This window comes from Macaca mulatta, chromosome 15, assembly GCF_049350105.2.
Source record: "Macaca mulatta isolate MMU2019108-1 chromosome 15, T2T-MMU8v2.0, whole genome shotgun sequence".
In the NCBI taxonomy this organism is placed as follows: domain Eukaryota; kingdom Metazoa; phylum Chordata; class Mammalia; order Primates; family Cercopithecidae; genus Macaca; species Macaca mulatta.
In genome coordinates, this window is record NC_133420.1 from 7,042,058 (window position 1) to 7,060,612 (window position 18,555).

Below are 18,555 nucleotides of genomic sequence, written 5' to 3' on the forward strand. Positions count from 1 at the left end.
GAGTTGGTTCGTCTCTTTCACTGGCTCATAATTTTGCAATGGCGGTTTCATCTCTACCCTGACAATGCCTTCTAGTTTTCTTACCCACTGGTGTCAAGACTTAATTAAAAACCTCAGACGGATAGGGTAACATGGAACCTGAGACCCTGATTTGCGGGGACAGGTTTTTTTTTTTTTTTTTTTTTTTGAGACGGAGTCTCGCTCTGTCACCCGGGCTGGAGTGCAGTGGCTGGATCTCAGCTCACTGCAAGCTCCGCCTCCTGGGTTCACGCCATTCTCCTGCCTCAGCCTCCCGAGTAGCTGGGACTACAGGCGCCCGCCACCTCGCTCGGCTAGTTTTTTGTATTTTTTAGTAGAGACGGGGTTTCACCATGTTAGCCAGGATGGTCTCAATCTCCTGACCTTGTGATCCGCCCGTCTCGGCCTCCCAAAGTGCTGGGATTACAGGCTTGAGCCACCGCGCCCGGCCCGGCTAGTTTTTTTTGTATTTTTTAGTAGAGACGGGGTTTCACCATGTTAGCCAGGATGGTCTCGATCTCCTGACCTCGTGATCCGCCCATCTCGGCCTCCCAAAGTGCTGGGATTACAGGCTTGAGCCACCGCGCCCGGCCTTGGGGACAGGTTTAAAGTGTATTCTGGAGCTGGTGCTCCCACCCCAGGGGCTGACTCAGAGGCCTCACCTTCCAGTCTAACTGCAGGGGAACCAGAGGCTGCCGACCTGGATCTCACCTTGACGGAGGTCCTGTCATCTTCCTCCGTGGCTGGAGAGGCAGACTGTGGATGCTCTGCTGCTGGCCATCCAAAAACAAACAAACGGACAAATGAATATGAGAGGAAAACTTGAAGAGGCCCCCACGTGCCAGAGATGGGACAGCTTGAGATTTGGTGAGGATAATTGCAGTGACTCAAAACCCATAAAGAAGTTTAAGTCCATGAGTTCACTGTAATCTTAAAAAAATGATAAAAAAAAAAGAGAAAGAAAACAAATTGATCATCTTTGGAGGCTAACAATCAATTCATTATCTTAGAGACAGGTGAGTAAAAATTTAGCATTGTTCCTGCCCATATCAGGGAGTTTCTTTTTTTTTTTTAAGCAGTCCAACTAATAAATGAAAAAAGATTGGGAGGCCAAGGCGGGCGGATCACGAGGTCAGGAGTTCGAGACCAGCCTGACCAACATGGTGAAGCCCCATCTCTACTAAAAATACAAAAATTAGCTGGGCGTGGTGGCACATGCCTATAATCCCAGCTACTCGGGAGGCTGAGGCAGGAGAATTGCTCAAACCCGGGAGGTGGAGGTTGCAGTGAGCCATGATTGTGCCACTGCACTCCAGCCTGGGTGACAGAGCGAGACTCTGTCTCAAAAAAAAAAAGAATAGAATGGATGAGTGTAGGTAATGTAGCCGCTGACCCTCGAAAAAGGGGAGCATCAGGCTTCTGTGCCCCGATAAAGAGCCACAGGGCCTGAGTGCGATGGAGCCCCTGACCCCAGCCACTAGCTCCAGCTGCCTCCTTGCAGGAAACCCACTGGACAAGGGATGGGGTGTTGATCTGTGAGCTGGGGGGGGGGGGCGGTGGGCAGCCAACAACACTGTCACTGTGGGGAACTTGGCAGGGGGTGGCCCCAGGGCTTCCCCAGATCAGCTGTAAGGAAAAGAAGGGGATGGCGTGGAACCTGTAGGGGAAAAGTGATTTAAAAGACGCATCAGATACAAAAGTGGCCCTGACTAACCTGTCATGTTTAAAGATGGAGATATTAAATAATTTGACCTAAATGAAAGTGTAGAGAAGCACAAGGGAGACAAGATCCTGTCAGGACGGTGGTGACTTTGGGGGCTGGCAGAGGGCTGTGGCCATGGGGGTGCCGTGGAGGGGGTCTGGAGTGGCTGGCAAAGCTCTTGGCTTTCGTGGTGGTGATAAAAAGTGTCTGCCCTGTTGAAGTCCATGAAGCTTGGCCGGGCACGGTGGCTCATGTCATGCACGTCCGTGTGAAGAGACCACCAAACAGGCTTTGTGTGAGCAGTAAAGCTTTTTTTTTTTTTTTTTTTTTTTTTTGAGACGAAGTCTTGCTCTGTCGCCCAGGCTGGAGTGCAGTGGCCGGATCTCAGCTCACTGCAAGCTCCGCCTCCCGGGTTCAGGCCATTCGCCTGCCTCAGCCTCCCGAGTAGCTGGGACTACAGGCGCCCGCCACCTCGCCCGGCTACACTAAATCTTTTTAATCACCTGGGTGCAGGTGGGCTGAGTCCGAAAAGAGAGTCAGCGAAGGGAGATGAGGGTGGGGCCGTTTTATAGGATTTGGGTACGTAAAGGAAAATTACAGTCAAAGGGGGTTGTTCTCTGGTGGGCAGGAGTGGGGGGTCACAAGGTGCTCAGTGGGGGAGCTTTTTGAGCCAGGATGAGCCAGGAGAAGGAATTTCACAAGATAATGTCATCGCTTAAGGCAAGGACCGGCCATTTTCACTTCTTTTGTGGTGGAATGTCATCAGTTAAGGCAGGGGCAGGGCATTTTCACTTCTTTTGTGATTCTTCAGTTACTTCAGGCCATCTGGGCCTATACGTGCAAGTCACAGGGGATGCGATGGTTGGCTTGGGCTCACAGCTCATGCCTGTAATACCAGGCTTTGGGAGGCTAAGGTGGGAGCATCGCTTGAGCCCAGGAGTTTGAGACCAGCCTGAGCAACATAGTGAGACCTCATCTCTACAAAAGATTTAAAAATCAGCAGGGCATGGTGATGTGCACCTGTAGCCTCAGCTACTCTGGAGGCTGAGACAGGAGGATCGCTTGAGCCCAGGAGGTCAAGGCTGCAGTGAGCTGTGATTGTTCCACTGCACTCCCCCACTGTCAAAAAAAAAAAAAAAAAAAAAAAAAGGCCAGGTGCAGTGGCTCATGCCTGTAATCCCAGCACTTAGGGAGACTGAGGCGGGCAGATCATGAGGTCAGGAGTTCGAGACCATCCTGGCCAGCATGGTGAAACCCTGTCTCTACTAAGAATACAAAAATTAGCTGGGTGTGGTGGCGCGTGCCTGTAATCCCAGCTACTCGGGAGGCCGAGGCAGGAGAATCGCTTGAACCATGGAGGCAGAGGTTGCACTGAACGGAGATGGTGCCACTGCACTCTAGCCTGAAGACGAAGTAAGACTCTGTCTCTGGCTCAAGCCTGTAATCCCAGCACTGTGGGAGGCCAAGACAGGCAGATAACAAGGTCAGGAGATCAAGACCATCCTGGCTAACCTGGTGAAACCCTGTCTCTACTAAAAAATAAAAAAAACTAGCCGGGCGAGGTGGCGGGCACCTGTAGTCCCAGCTACGTGGGAGGCTGAGGCAGGAGAATGGCGTGAACCCAGGAGGCGGAGCTTGCAGTGAGCCGAGATCCGGCCATTGCACTCCAGCCTGGGCGACAGAGCGAGACTCTGTCTCAAAAAAAAAAAAAAAAAAGACTCTGTTTCAAAAAAAAAAAAAAAAAGAATTCATTAAGCTAAAAAAAAAGTCTCTGATGATTTCCTAGTATGGTTTGAATAATGGAGCCGGAAGCCCCCATAGCCCACCCACCTACCTTCAAGAGTTCATCCCTCACGTTCTCCCTCTTCTGCCTCCCCGGGGGGGTTGGCTGCATCCACTGCTTTCCCCACTGCAGGCGCTTTGCACAGATTCAACCTTCTAAAGGAAGCGTTACACCCACATTTGCAGGAGACCCGCCTCCATCTTCTTTCTCCCAGAGAGAAGCAGTCATATTCCCTGCCGTGGGTTATTTAGCACTTACTGCTGGGATCCCCCCAGACCCTGAGATGAGGACCTAGGGACCAGAGACCCCAGGAGGCCCAGTGAGGGAAGGGTATGAGACATCGGGGGAGGAAAGCCAGTGGAAGGGTGACGGCCATGGGCAGCTGGGCTCAGGCTCCTGGAGGCCGCGGGGAACGTGCCTCGGAACGTCCCTCTGAGGGCTGAGAGAGCCGGGATCACCCACCGACTCCCATTCCTCAGTAGCTGAGATCTGCCCCTGGGCTGTGAGCTCCTGCCAGGTCTGGCAGCTCCGGCAGCAGGTGAATGTCCTCCTGCGGAAGACACGGCAGAAGACACGGGAAGCTGGGGGTAGAGACAGAACTGTCTGAGGTCACCCCTGGGGGACGGCAGCATCTTTCTTTCCCTCCTGCCCCGCGCGGAGTCCAGCCTGTCCTGTCGCTGCTTCTTCAAGTGACGATTTCTGGGAGGGCTGATGGCACAGATGCCAGTTCCCACCACCACCGTGGCCTCAGCGCCACGGCTGACGCTCATTCTAGAGCCCCTCACCCCACGCTCCTGCTGGTCTGGGTCATTTGCTGGCTGGGGTGTCCAATGTCCTGGCTGAGGCTTCGACCCCAGTGACCTTCCCCCGGCCAGACAGTGGTCGCTGCAGTCACCTGTTTCCTGTTTGCTTTGGGTGAAGCACCGGGGGTAGTGGAAAAGATGGATAAAACGAATGAGAAGATGGAGCCTTTGACAGAGCAATGGAGCCCTTGGGAAAGGAGCGGCTGGACAGGCCGCGTGGGAATCGCGGATTCACTGGGGTGCACTTCACATAAAAGCCCCTGGATACAGCCAAGGAAAGGCTCAGGGGATGCTGAGATTGGCCAAGAGAAATGATTCAAATGGAAGCACAGAGGAGAAAGAGGTAAACCAGTTAAACCAACCTGGAGCTGGAAACGTGTGGGGTGAGGCCCACAGAGACCTGTAGAGTGCGAGGCAGTGAAGAGATGTGGGAGAGGAGCCCGCTGCCCCCACAAGGCCCTCTTGTCCCTCCCCTGAGTGGGTTCCCCAGTTTCTCACCCCCCTGCCTTCTCATTTCTTGGTTTACATTTTTCTTTTTTTTTAGACAGAGGCCCACTCTGTTGCCCAGGCTGGAGTGGAGTGGCACGACCACAGCTCACTGCATCGTCCACCTCCCGGGTTCAAGTGATTCTCGTGCCTCAGCCTCCTGAGTAGCTAGGATTACAGGTGTGCGCCACCACGCCTGGCTAATTTTTGTATTTTTAGTAGAGATGAGGTTTTACCATGTTGGTCAAGTTGGTCTCGAACTCCTGACCTTGAGATCTGCCCGCCTTGGCCTCCCAAAGTGCTGGAATTACAGGCATGAGCCACCGCGCTCGACCACATTTCCCTTCTGGTGTGCGTCCTCCTTTAGCTGCCTGCAGAGGGATCAGGGGAGGTAGAGATGTCTTGTAACCGACTCAAGTTTGGCTGCTCGCTGCAGGAGAAGCGAGGTGTGGTGAAAGGAAAGCAACTTTTATTCACATGCTAGCAGGTGGGAGAATGGCCGGACTGAAGCCTCAAAGGAACCATCTCAGCTTTCCAGGCTGAGTGAAGGGCTTTAGGAAGGAGAACTCGGTGTGGGAGACATGTGGGAGTGAGGTAGTGGTGCAGGTGTCTTAAGTAATTGCCCATCCGGAGGTACGGTTGGCATCACCTTGACCTTGGTCCGGTGGTGGTGGACGCGTTGTTCGTAATGCCCCTAGACGGGAGGATTCCACAGCTGGGTCCTATGCCTGGTTTATTTAAAAACGAGCCCCTGGCATTTCTAAGCAGGCACAGAAGTGAGCACTGTGGCTGGCAGAAAGGGAGGGAAACGGGTTTAAAGTATGTTTCAAGGCTTCATTCTGAGACTAGGAGGGAAAGGAAGAAGAATTTTAAAATCCTTCTCAAGGCTGAGATACTTGACTACAGTCTCGTGCCCAAAATGTTTCTATTCTACGCTGAGACCTGATGGATAATTTGGCTGCATACATGGAGTCCAGTGTATGCACCTGCCCGTCCCATCCCACACTCGCAGCCAGTGGAAAAGTGTGCAAAAGGAAGCCAGCTGGGAGTGCCCACCAGAGTCAATTTGGGGCAGGCTGGTGGACTCAAGAGGAGTCTTAAATATTGGAAATGTCATCACAACCATCTGGGAAGCCCCCTCCTCTTCAAAAGGACATAAAGTCAAAGTGAACAGCTGTGCTCACTCCAAGCCTATACCCACAACCATGGTGCCCTTGACATTCAGAGTCATGGCCACCAGCCACAAAATTGTGACTTACAGTTAACAAAATTGGGACATATTTACATGTTGACTAAGTTGGGAAATAATTGGGTTTTCTTTAAAAGTAGTAAAAGTAAAGAAGAAAAAGTCAAAAAGGTCTGACATCTGAGAGGGTGAAATTTCCTTACTTTAGATCAGCAGCAATCCGGCTGATCCCGCCTGAGCCTTGAGCTCCCCGGAACCCAACGGCAGCTGTGCATTGGCGCATGGTGCCCTGCGTCTGATCAGCTGACTCTTCAGGCAAAATCTGCACCATTTTCACGTGAATTGCAGATGTCCTCAGTGTCCTTACAAAGTTCCTAAGTCATGACCATTCTGTCCTCTGGATCCAGGCTGGAGTTGCCAAGACCAGCTCAGTCGGGGAGACCCTAACCCAGCGGCGCTGGAGGAATTAAAGACACACACACAGAAATACAGAGGTGTGAAGTGGGGAATCAGGGGTCTCACAGCCTTCAGAGCTGAAAGCCCCAAACAGAGATTTACCCACATATTTATTAACAGCAAACCAGTCATCAGCATGGTTTCTATAGATATTAAATTAACGAAAAGTATCCCTTATGGGAAATGAAGGGACGGGCTGAATTAAATGCATAGGTTGGGCTAGTTAACTGCAGCAGGAACACGTCCTTAAGATACAGTTCGCTCATGCTATTGTTTGTGGCTTAAGAATGCCTTTAAGCGATTTTCCGCCCTGGGTGGGCCAGGTGTTCCTTGCCCTCATTCCTGTAACGCCACAACCTTCCAGCTTGGGCGTTAGGGCCTTTATGGACATGTCACAGTGCTGCAGAGATTTTGTTTATGGCCAGTTTTGGGGTCAGTTTATGGCCAGATTTTGGGGGGCTTGCTCCCAACATGGAGTAAACTCCCATTTCTTTAAGCCGTCCTGTCCCCTGCAGGTGCTTCCGAGGTTGAGCTGATGAGCAATAGTTATGAGTCATTGGAGGAGACATCCCAGAGGCACCAGCTCCCCCCTGCTCTCAACTGAAATTAAGACCTGATGCTCTGAGTGGGGCCCCTGGGAGGGGAAGCTCAGAGGGGACCCTCTCCACCTCCACCCAGGAGACCCCAGAAGGACCATGGCAGAACAGGAGCCCTCTTTTAAAAGCCAAATAAAAATTAGCAAAAGAAGCCAGTCATCTCTGTGAAATGTCCAGAACAGGGAACTTTGTAGAGACAGGAGATTACTGGCTGCTGGAGGCTGGGAATGGGAAGGTGAGGGGCCTGGGGAGGTGATGGTTAAAAGATTTTTCTTTGTGGTGATGAAATTGTCTTAAAATGGACTGTGGTAATAGTTGTGCAACTCGGTGGATATATAAAAGTGATTGAATTGTACACTTTAAATGTGGGAATGGTATGGTGTGTGAAAGCTGTTATTTAAACAATAGATAAGGAAATAAGTGAAGTCCCTGGGCTGGAGCCAGGGGGATGCAGTTGTTCACTCTACCTGCACCTGCTGTGAGGCCCTGGGCAAGACCTTTCTGCACCCTGGCCCTCAGTTTCTCCAATCTGGAACACGTGGGGTCAGCCAAGGTCTCCACAGCCTTTCTCTAGCAGTCTGTGACAGTGTGGAGTACCTGCAGAGAAGGCACCTGGGTCTCTGAGGAGCAGAGAAGGGGGCTGGGGCTGCAGAAATATGGCTTCACTGTGGGCTTGGGTATCTGCGAGGTCCTGTCTGGGAGAAGCCTTCTCCGACCCGCCAGTCTCCACCTGGCTGGGACTCTTCCTTCGTGGCTCGTGTGGAAATGACAGCCATAGAACTCTGCGTGCTCACCTGATGTTCACCTGAGTGGAGGCTCCTGAGCGTGGGGTTGGCCCAGCACCTGGTAGAGACTTAGAGTCAGACCACAGCAGATGCCAACAGAAAACAAAGGTGAACCCTGGAAACGGTTTGGGGCCTTCTAGGTGCCAGCCTTTTGAATGCAGACAAAGTGAAGGCTCAGCCCTGCCCTCCCTGAGCTGCAGGTGAACAGGGAATCAGTGCGGTGGGAATATGCCGCTGCAGCACAGGCAGGTTCTCCAGTGAGGCGAGGCGGGGCTGGGGGATTTTACAAACCCGTTATTTCAAAATAATTTCAGGCACACAGAAAAGGTGCAAAAGCCGGGCGCGGTGGCTCAAGCCTGTAATCCCAGCACTTTGGGAGGCCGAGACGGGCGAATCACGAGGTCAGGAAATCGAGACCATCCTGGCTAACACGGTGAAACCCCATCTCTACTAAAAATACAAAAAACTAGCCAGGCGAGGTGGCGGGCGCCTGTAGTCCCAGCTACTCGGGAGGCTGAGGCAGGAGAATGGCGTGAACCCGGGAGGCGGAGCTTGCAGTGAGCTGAGATCGCGCCACTGCACTCCAGCCTGGGAGACAGAGCGAGACTCCGTCTCAAAAAAAACAAAAAACAAAAAACAAAAAAAAACCCCCCAAAAAACCAAGAAAAGGTGCAAACATAGTACAAATATTCCCTTCTCTCCTTAACCCAGATTACCCAAATGTTCACATTCAATCACATTTATATCTGTTATTTTCATTCTCTCTCTCTCTCTCTTTTTTTTTTTTTGAGACGGAGTCTCCCTCTGTCACCCAGGCTGGAGTACAGTGGCCGGATCTCAGCTCACTGCAGCTCCGCCTCCCGGGTTTACGCCATTCTCCTGCCTCAGCCTCCCGAGTAGCTGGGACTACAGGCGCCCGCCACCTCGCCCGGCTAGTTTTTTGTTTTTTGTTTTGTAGTTTTAGTAGAGACGGGGTTTCACCAGGTTAGCCAGGATGGTCTCGATCTCCTGACCTCGTGATCCACCCGTCTCGGCCTCCCTAAGTGCTGGGATTACAGGCTTGAGCCACCGCGCCCGGCCATTCTCTCTTATTTTTTTTCACTAGTTTTAGATCCAATGATGAGTCTTTCCTGAAAAAATTATTACTATGGTACTTGCCAAATGGTTTTTCTGACACCATCTTTTCTTCTACAGTTATCAGTTGGCATTCTATGTAAAGAGGACTTTCCTCTCTCTCTCTCTCTCTTTTTTTTTTTTTTTTTTGAGATGGAGTTTTGCTCTTGTTGCCCCGGCTGGAGTGCAATGGTATGACCTCAGCTCACTGCAACCTCTGCCTCCCGGGTTGAAGCAATTCTCCTGCCTCAGCCTCCCGAGTAGCTGTGTTTACAGGCGCCTGCCACCTCGCCTGGCTGATTTTGCATTTTTAGTAGGGACGGGGTTTCTCCGTCCGTGTTGGTCATGCTGGTATCTAACTCCCGACCTCAGGTGATCCACCCACCTCAGCCTCCCAAAGTGCTGGGATTATAGGCGTGAGCCACTGCACCTGGCCAACCCTTCTTACTTGTGTGTGTGTATGTCAGTGTAGACTCGTGGACTATTATTTGTGGATTATAATTTAGTTACTATCATTCTTTTTTTTTTTTTTTTTTTTTGAGACGGAGTCTTGCTCTGTCACCCAGGCTGGAGTGCAGTGGCGCGATCTCGGCTCACTGCAAGCTCCGCCTCCCGAGTTCACGCCATTCTCCTGCCTCAGCCTCCTAGTAGCTGGGACTACAGGCGCCCGCCACCTTGCCCGGCTAGTTTTTTGTATTTTTAGTAGAGACGGAGTTTCACCGTGTTAGCCGGGACGGTCTCGATCTCCTGACCTCGTGATCCACCCGCCTCAGCCTCCCAAAGTGCTGGGATTACAGGCTTGAGCCACCGCGCCCGGCCACTATCATTCTTTAGTGTGTTGTTCAGATTGTCCCTGATGTGGGAGAGTTTGCAGACAGGAGTGTCACAGATTTAGGTTTTGAGAGGATCCTCATAAACCACAGTGAGTGCCACTACTCACGTACCAGAGTCATTGAAATTGAAAACGTCGGCCATGCTGAGTGTCGAGGAAGATGTGGAGCCGTGGCAACGCTCGTACGCTGCTGGTGGAAATGGACAATATTGGGGCAGCCAATCCCGAGAACAGTGTAGCAGTTTCTTATAAAGTTAAATATACACTCATCATGTGACCCAGGGATTCTACTCCTACATATTTACCTGAGAGCAGTTAAAATAACACATCGTCACAAAAGCTTCCACACTGATACATAGACGGGATTTATTCATTATAGCCCCAGACAGAAAACAGCCCCAATATCTATAAACTGCAGAATGGGTCCAAAAAATGATAATATTTCCATTCAATGAAACAGCCTCAACCCTGAAGAGGAATTAACTGCAGACACACACAGCATGGGAGAATCTCAGAAACATGACCCTCGCTGAAAGGTGCAGAGAATGAACTGTGTGATTCTATTTATACAAAATCCTATAACCTGCAAAACTCTAAGAACAGAAAGCAGATCAGTGGGTGTTCGGAACTGGGGCTGGGAAGGTAAGGAGGAGATTGATTAAAAAGCAGCAGGTTGAAAGTTTTGAGGTGACGCAAATGCTCTAATCACGACTGTGGGGTGGCCACACACAGCGCATAACGCACAGTGCGTGGAGCTTTACTTCTGAACTGGTCAGTGGTACTCCGTGTGTAATTAGACCTTCCTAACCTGACTCGAAGAAAGCATAAGCCATTTCTCGGGTTCTTGTGGGGATCGCAGACCACAGGGCAGAGCGGAAACAGGTCGACAGCGTGGGGTCAGAGTTGGGATTTATTTCGGTGGAGAGTTGACCAGACTTGTTGAGTGGTTCGATGCGGGGTGGGAAAAGAAGGGTGAAGGGGACCCCTGGGGTCTGGATCTGGCTCAGGGTAGGTGATGGTCCCACTAGTGGAGAAGGAGGTGGGCTCTTTATTGCCACATCCAGGGGGGTGCGGGGGATATCACCCCACCTATCTCCCTGCACCTGGACAACACCTGGAAATGGCAGGCAGTGAGTGTCCTAAGCTGATTGCCAGGGAGGTCTTCAAGGCTCCCTGCCCCAGGGGCAGCACCAAGCCTTCCGCCCTTGGTGCTGGGGCAGGCCTAGGGGTCTCATTTGGGCGTGGAGCCTTGAATGGACCCCTGGAGAAAGATGTTGGGGTCCCTCCTTCTCAGGAGCTCCTTTGGAGCTGGGAGGTCCTGCATTTTGGCCTCTAAGGAGGGAGGGGAAGACACCCAGGACAGAGCTCGGTTGCAGGGATGCAGTGCAAGGATATTCCTGGGACTGGCCTGGGCTCCCCAGCCAGCCAGGTCTGAGTTCGAATCCTGGACATGCTGCATACCTACAACTATCTGATCTTTGACAAAGCTAACAAAAGCAAGCAATGGGAGACATTGCTTGTTTTTATGCTTGTTGGCTGGCATACATGCATCCGTACATCTATGTCTTAAGACATTCAGTCAACAAGCATATGAAAAAGAGTTCAACATCATTGATCATTAAAGAAATGCCAGTCAGCCGGGCATGGTGGTTTATGCCTGTAATTCTAGCACTTTGGGAGGCCGAGGTGGGTGGATCACCTGAGGTCAGGAGTTCGAGACCAGCCTGACCAACATGGAGAAACCCCGTCTCTACTAAAAATACAAAATTAGCCAGGCGTGGTGGCGGGTGCCTATAGTCCCAGCTACTCGGGAGGCTGAGGCAGGAGAACCGCTTGAACCTGGGAGGCAAAGGTTGCGGTGAGCTGAGATCATGCCATTGTACTCCAGCCTGGGCAACAGGAGCAAAACTCCGTCTCAAAAAAAAAAAAAAAGAAAAGAAAAGAAAAGAAAAAAAGAAATGCCAGGCAAAACCATAATGAGATACCATTTCACACCAGTCAGAATGGCTCTTATTACAAAAATCAGAAAATGGGCTGGGTGTGGTGGCTCATGCCTGTAATCCCACCACTTTGGGCAGCTGAGACAGACAGATTACTGGAGGTCAGGAGTTTAAGACCAGCCTGGCCAACATGGCGAAACTGTGTCTCTGCTAACGATATAAAAATTAGCTGGGTGTGGTTGCATGCACGTGTAATCCCAGCTACTCAAGAGGCTGAGGCAGGAGAATCGCTTGAACCTGGGAGGCAGAGGTTGCAGTGAGCCGAGATGGTCTACTGTACTCCAGCCTGGGTGACAGAGCAAGATTCAGTCTCCAAAAAAAAAAAAAAAAAAAGTTAGAAAATAACAGATGCTAGTGAGGTTGTGGAGAAAAAAGGGACACTTGGCCGGGCGCAGTGGCTCAAGCCTGTAATCCCAGCACTTTGGGAGGCCCAGATGGGAGGATCACAAGGTCAGGAGATCGAGACCATCCTGGCTAACATGGTGAAACCCCGTCTCTACTAAAAAATACAAAAAACTAGCTGGGCGAGGTGGCAGGCCCCTGTAGTCCCAGCTACTCAGAAGGCTGAGGCAGGAGAATGGCGTAAACCCGGGAGGTGGAGCTTGCAGTGAGCTGAGATCCGGCCACTGCACTCCAGCCTGGGCGACAGAGCGAGACTCCGTCTCCAAAAAAAAAAAGAGAAAAAGGGACACTTATACAGTGTCTGTGGGAGTGTAAATTACTTTAACCATTGTGGAAGACAGTGTGGTGATTCCTCAAAGACCTAAAGACAGAAATACCATTGAACCCAGCAATCCTGTTACTGGCTATCTCCCCGAAGGAACAGAAATTGTTGTAACATGAAGACACACGCACGTGAATGTTCATTGCAGCACTATTCACAATAGCAAAGACATGGAATCAACCTAAATGCCCATCAGTGACAGACTGGATAAAGAAAATGTGATACATATACACCATGGAATACTATGCAGCCATAAAAAATAATGAGACCGTGTCCTCCGCAGGAACATGACTGGAGCTGGAGGACATTATCCTTAGCAAACTAATGCAGGAACAGAAACCAAATACTGCATGTTCTCACTTATAAGTGGAACCTGAATGATGAGAACACATGGACGCATAGAAAGGAAGATACACACACTAGGGCCCATCAGAGGGTAGAAGGTGGGAGGAAGGAGAGGATCAGGAAAAATAACGAATGGGTACTAGGCTTAATACCCGTGTGATGAAATAATCTACAACCAATCCCCCATGACACAAGTTTACCTGTGTAATAAACCTGCACGTGTACCCCAAACTTAAAAGTGACGTTAAAAAAAAACAAACCCTGAATGGCCGGACGCGGTGGCCTGTAATCCCAGCATTTTGGGAGGCTGAGGTGGGCGGATCACAAGGTCAGGAGTTCGAGAACATCCTGGCTAACATGGTGAAACCCCGTCTCTACTAAAATTACAAAAAATTAGCTGGGCACGGTGGCGGGCACCTGTAATCCCAGCTACTCAGAAGACTGAGGCAGGAGAATCGCTTGAACCCGGGAGGCGGAGTTGCAGTGAGCTGAGATCGCGCCACTGCACTCCAGCCTGGGTGACAGAGCGAGACTCTGTCTCAAAAAAAAAAAAAGAAGAAAAGTCCTGGCCATGCCTTACAGTAGCTGAGGAACCCTGGGAACTTGCCTCAGCTTCCCCACAGGCACAGCGGAGGCCATGTCCCCACCACCGAGGTTATGGGGACCTCATGGACAGTAGACCTTCTATCAGTGGCATCCTTCGCACTCCACCCTTCCCAGTCTTAGTGGTGCTCGTATGGCTCTTGTTGCAGCAGGGCCCGCTGTCAGAGGGCTGGCTCTCCCGGAGCCTCTGCACCCCTCTGGGCCTCTGCTGAGCTTCTTCCCTCCCCAACTGCTTCTTTGCCTCCTCTTCCTCGAGCCCCATGGTCCCCAAAGTTGTTACTGGGCACCTCCTGTCCTGCCTGCCAGGGCCCCTGGCTCCTCTCCCGGCCACCCACCCTTCATCCCTAGTCACCAAACCCATCAGAAGAACCTTCCCCATAGCTTCTTCCTTTCCTTGCCCCCAGTGTACCTCCCCCTGCCCCCAGCCCAGGTTGCCTCAAACAGGACCTCTGAGACCCTTCTCCAAGAAGCCTGGTAGACCAGCCCATCTGGAGGGACGTTCCTTCTTGTTCTTTTGTGGTCCTTATCCACTGTAAACGCTGACTTTCTAGGGCCGCTGCAATCCCTGAGATTGGGCCCTTCTTGCCCTGCTGGGATGCGGGCAGAGAACCATCCAGGAATACCAGGTCCAGGTACCTGTGCTCTTGGATGTGTTTTCAGAGAGCAGTAGCCCTGGAATGGATGGTGGGAGGGGCCTGGGCCCTGCCAGCCATCCCACTGTACAGATGGAGAAACAGAGGCACAGGGGAAGAGATCCAGCCAGGTCCCCACGCCCGGCAGCTGTTTCTGTCTGCAGGGCATCAGGGTTTCCGTCCTACGGCTTCCTTCGCACACCTGCCATGCCAGGCGGGCCCTGCCCACGTCGGGGAGGGTGGGTCAGCAAGACCAGCGCTGCCACTGAAGTTCGCTGTCCCGTGGGGGGCTGAACAAAGAAGCAAGAAGAGCTCCAGGAAAAAGACAGGGCCCAGCAGGGCAGGCGGCTTCTTGGCCCCAAACCAGAGGAGACTCCTCCTCGCCAGCCTATAAACTAATTAATTGTTTTTTTTTTTTTTTTTTTGGTAAAGCACAGTGAGCTACCAGGACTCCAGGAGACACACGGCGCTAAAAAGGCCTTTTCAGACCAGTCGCTTTCATTCCGAGGCCAGACAATACCCAGTGACCATCAGATATTACTGCACTGGCTTTTCAGCTTCAGCTGACAGACCGTTTTCTTTTTTTTTTTTTTTTTTTTTGAGACGGAGTCTCGCTGTGTCGCCCAGGCTGGAGTACGGTGGCCGGATCTCAGCTCACTGCAAGCTCTGCCTCCCGGGTTTTTACGCCATTCTCCTGCCTCAGCCTCCCGAGTAGCCGGGACTACAGGCGCCCGCCACCTCGCCCGGCTAGTTTTTTGTATTTTTTTAGTAGAGACGGGGTTTCACCGTGTTAGCCAGGATGGTCTCGAACTCCTGACCTCGTGATCCGCCCGTCTCGGCCTCCCAAAGTGCTGGGATTACAGGCTTGAGCCACCGCGCCCGGCCGACAGACCGTTTTCTTTAAACTGCTCTGAAAACCCCAAACCACGACCTTCTCTCCACCCATTTCTCTACCATTGCAGGAGAAGCCCGCAGGAAAGGTGCCGTGGGAGCGGCACAGTGGGTGACCGTGTCCTCTCTTCTCTGGTAGACATGGTGGAGTGGTAAGTGCACCGACTTTTCTCACATCCTGGAGGAAGCTGTGAACATTCTGAGGACTACTGCAGGCTTCAATACCTCTGTTGGGATTTTCATGGATGATCCTGGGGAGGGTGGCTTGGCCATTCTGAAACACCTTCTCCTGGTGGAGGTGGCCCAATCCCCCACCCCATAACTCTGTCTCTACCCTCCTCTCTCCCCTCCCCTCCATCCCTTGCCAACCTCCATCCCTCCCCTCAGCTCCATCCTTCCCCTCCCCTCCATCCCCGTTGTCACCTCAATTTCCACCCTCACCTCCCTCCCTCCTCTCACCCCATCCCTCCCCTCCCCTCCATCCCCACCCTCCCCTCCATCTTCCCCACCTCCATCCCTCCCCTCACCTCCATCCCTCCCCTCATCTCCATCCCTCCCCCTCCCCTCCATCCCCACCCTCATCTACATCCCCCCACCTCCATCCCTCCCCTCACCTCCATCCTCCCACCTCCATCCCTTCCCTCACCTCTATCCCTCCCCTCACCTCCATCCCCACCCTTACTTCCATCTCCACCCTCACCTCCATCCCCCATTCCCCTCCATCCTCACCCTCACCTCCATTCCCACCCTCACCTCCCTCCCTCCCTTCACCTCCCTCCCTCTCCTCACCCCCATCCCTTCCCCTCCCCTCCATCCCCACCCTCCCCTCCATCCTCCCCACCTCCATCCCTCCCCTCACCTCCATCCCTCCCCTCACCTCCATCCCTGCCTTCACCTCCATCCCCCCTTACCTCCATCTCTCCCCTCACCACCATCCCTGCCCTCACCTCCATTCCCCCTTACCTCCATCTCTCCCCTCACCTCCATCCCTGCCCTCACCTCCATCCCCTATTACCTCCATCTTTCCCCTCACCTCCATCCCTCCTCTCACCTCCATCCCCCACTTCACCTCCATTCCCCGCTTTCCTCCATCCCTCCCCTCACCTCCATCCCTCCCCTCACCTCCATCCCCACCCTCTTCTCCATCCCCACCCTCCCCTCCATCCCTCCCCTCCCCTCCATCCCTCCCCTCCCCTTCATCCCCACCTTACCTTCATCCCTCCCCTCACCTTCATCCCTCCCCTCTCCTTCATCCCCACCCTCATCTCCATCCCAACCCTCATCTCCATCCCTCCCCTCACCTCCATCCCTGCCCTCCCCTCCATCCCTCCCCTCACCTCCACCCCCCCCTCCATTCCCCCTCCCCTCCATCCCCACCCTCACCTCCATCCCTCCACTCACCTCCATCCCCCTCCATCCCTCCCCTCCCCGCATCTCTCCCTTTACCTCCATCCCCCCCTCACCTCCATCCCTCCGCTCCCCTCCATCCCTCCCCTCCCTCCATCACTCCGCTCACCTCCATTCCCCCTCCATCCCTCCCCTCACCTCCATCCCTCCCATCTCCTTCATCCCTGCTTTTACCTCTGTCTCCATCCTGCAGCCAGTTGGCCATCTGCACAGCCAGGCCTCTTGGTCCCACCTTCTTGGTCCTCATTCTCCCAGCCCCGAGGCCCCCGGGGGTTCCAGTGCTAACAGATAAGTAGACCTGAAGTCATCTTGGCGATGTGGGGAGGAGGAGGAGGGAGGACAAAGATACATAAGACGTGTTTTCCCCACATCACATTTTTATGCCTTACATTTGATTTTCTCAGAATCGCATTTTTATTCCTAAAAAACTCCACTTTTATTCCTTTGATACAAAATAACAGCTAATAACAGCTTTAAATTCTCAGGTGTGTGTTTATAAGTTGATTTAATGAGGGACAATTTACCAAGCAATGGGGTCGGGTTGAGAATGGGAGCTGGAAGCATCTCCTCTGAGGGGCGAGGGGAGGGAATGTGCACCAGGCCCTGCAGGGATGGGGAGGAACCAACAGCTTCCTCCTTCCCACCCTCTGATCTCCTGCCAGGGCCCCCATGCGTGGATTGCAACTAGAGGTCAGAGGCTTGGGAGCTGGGAGGATGCAGAGTGGGGGAGGAGGGACGTGGACTCCCGGTCCGAGCCAGGACCTCCAGCAGGAGAGGAGCTGCTTCAGAGGGTAGTGACTGGGGAGTATTTTGGTCGGGAGCAACATGTTCTTGTTTGTGTCTAAAAAGGCCAGCTGGCTGCTGTGGACTTTAAGTTTGTGGTGACGGGAACAACTATAAGACAGTTGGGAGGCTGGGGAATATGGTCATTTGGGAGAAGTGGGGGTGTCCCAGTTGGTACGGAGAGGGTGGGCAGGCAGGAGAGAGAAGAAGGAAGTGGACCAGGGGTGCTTGATGGTCTGGGAGCATGAAGGAGAAGCCATCCACCCAGACTCAAATGACGAGGAGTTTGCTGCTTGAGGGAACCTGGGGGCTGGCCGTGCAGCACAAGGAGCAGAGGCTGGCAGGAGCTTTTATCCTAAGGTGGATCTTTCTGCCTCTCTGGGCAGCCTCCCAAGTCTCTGCTCCAGGTGACCAGCTTCTCTCGAGGGCCCACGGCCAGCATGACAGAACACAGCTACCAGCCTTTGCTGCACTGCAGATGCTTGACTCCAGGGACCTCCACAACAGCAGCTCTGTGTCTAATGCTCGAGCTCAGTTCCAAGGAGTCTGGTTGGGGTCACCTTTCTGAGCTGGGCTCCCAAGTCACAGCTGACACACCAACTTGTGCGTTTGTGTCCTTGGTTCAGGTATCTGCTGTAATCGGCTATGCTCAGGGGTGTGGGATGGATTGAGAATGAAACCTCCAGGATGGCAGTGAGCTGTCCTAGTAGAGGTCGTCACCTTGATCACCCAGCTGCTAGCTAACTCGCCAGCTGACCACAGATGCAGGAGAGCAGCTGAGACCAGCAGAAGAATGGCCCAGCTGAGTACAGCCAGAGCTCTTGACCAAGAGAATGATGACAAATGCAATGGCTGTTGCTTTAAGCCACTAGTTTTGGGGATGTTTGTTATGCAGCAAAAGCTGACTGAAACAGAAATTGGAATCCAGAACTGGGGTGCTGTTGTACAAAAACCTAAACTGTGTGCCGTAGGTTTGGGACCAAACAGTGGACAGAAAATGGAAAAGTGGCAAGGAAACTATTAGCAAGGGCTGAGAAAGTGGAAAACTGTTCGTGGAGTCTGGAAAGGCATAAAAAATGCTGTAGCTTCTGGAAAAATGGTGTTACATGGTAGCCCAACATCTGGAAAATGTTATCTGCTGTAACTTATAAGACAGAAAATGCACCTGACAAACTTGAGGGATCTGGTCAAGAAGATTTCTCAGTAGAATGTTGAAACTGACAGGTAGTTTCATTTCACTGTGTGAGATCCAGAGAGAAAGAGAGAGAGAGGTGAGCTGAAATGAGAACCACCCAGTTTGCAAGAGGAATCTAGAGGAAGCAGAGAGGAGGCTGGGTTGCTGGACTGGAATAAAACTGTTTTCAAGAAGTGGTCACGGGGTAAAGATCAAATCAAATGTGTAGCTTAAGT

The 18,555-nt window shown here is 52.4% G+C and overlaps 1 long non-coding RNA gene across 2 annotated transcripts in view; it reads left to right on the top strand.

Annotated features, from left to right (window-relative positions):
* LOC144334956 (uncharacterized) overlaps nucleotides 1-18,555 on the top strand; it is a 51,975-nt gene that overhangs the window by 11,998 nt on the left and 21,422 nt on the right. The window contains exons 2-3 of one of the 2 annotated variants that reach the window (XR_013405297.1): nucleotides 14,497-14,637; nucleotides 14,955-15,107. This is a non-coding gene — a long non-coding RNA (uncharacterized LOC144334956). The remainder of the gene's footprint in view (nucleotides 1-14,496; nucleotides 14,638-14,954; nucleotides 15,108-18,555) is intronic. The other variant, XR_013405296.1, reaches the window with a different exon arrangement.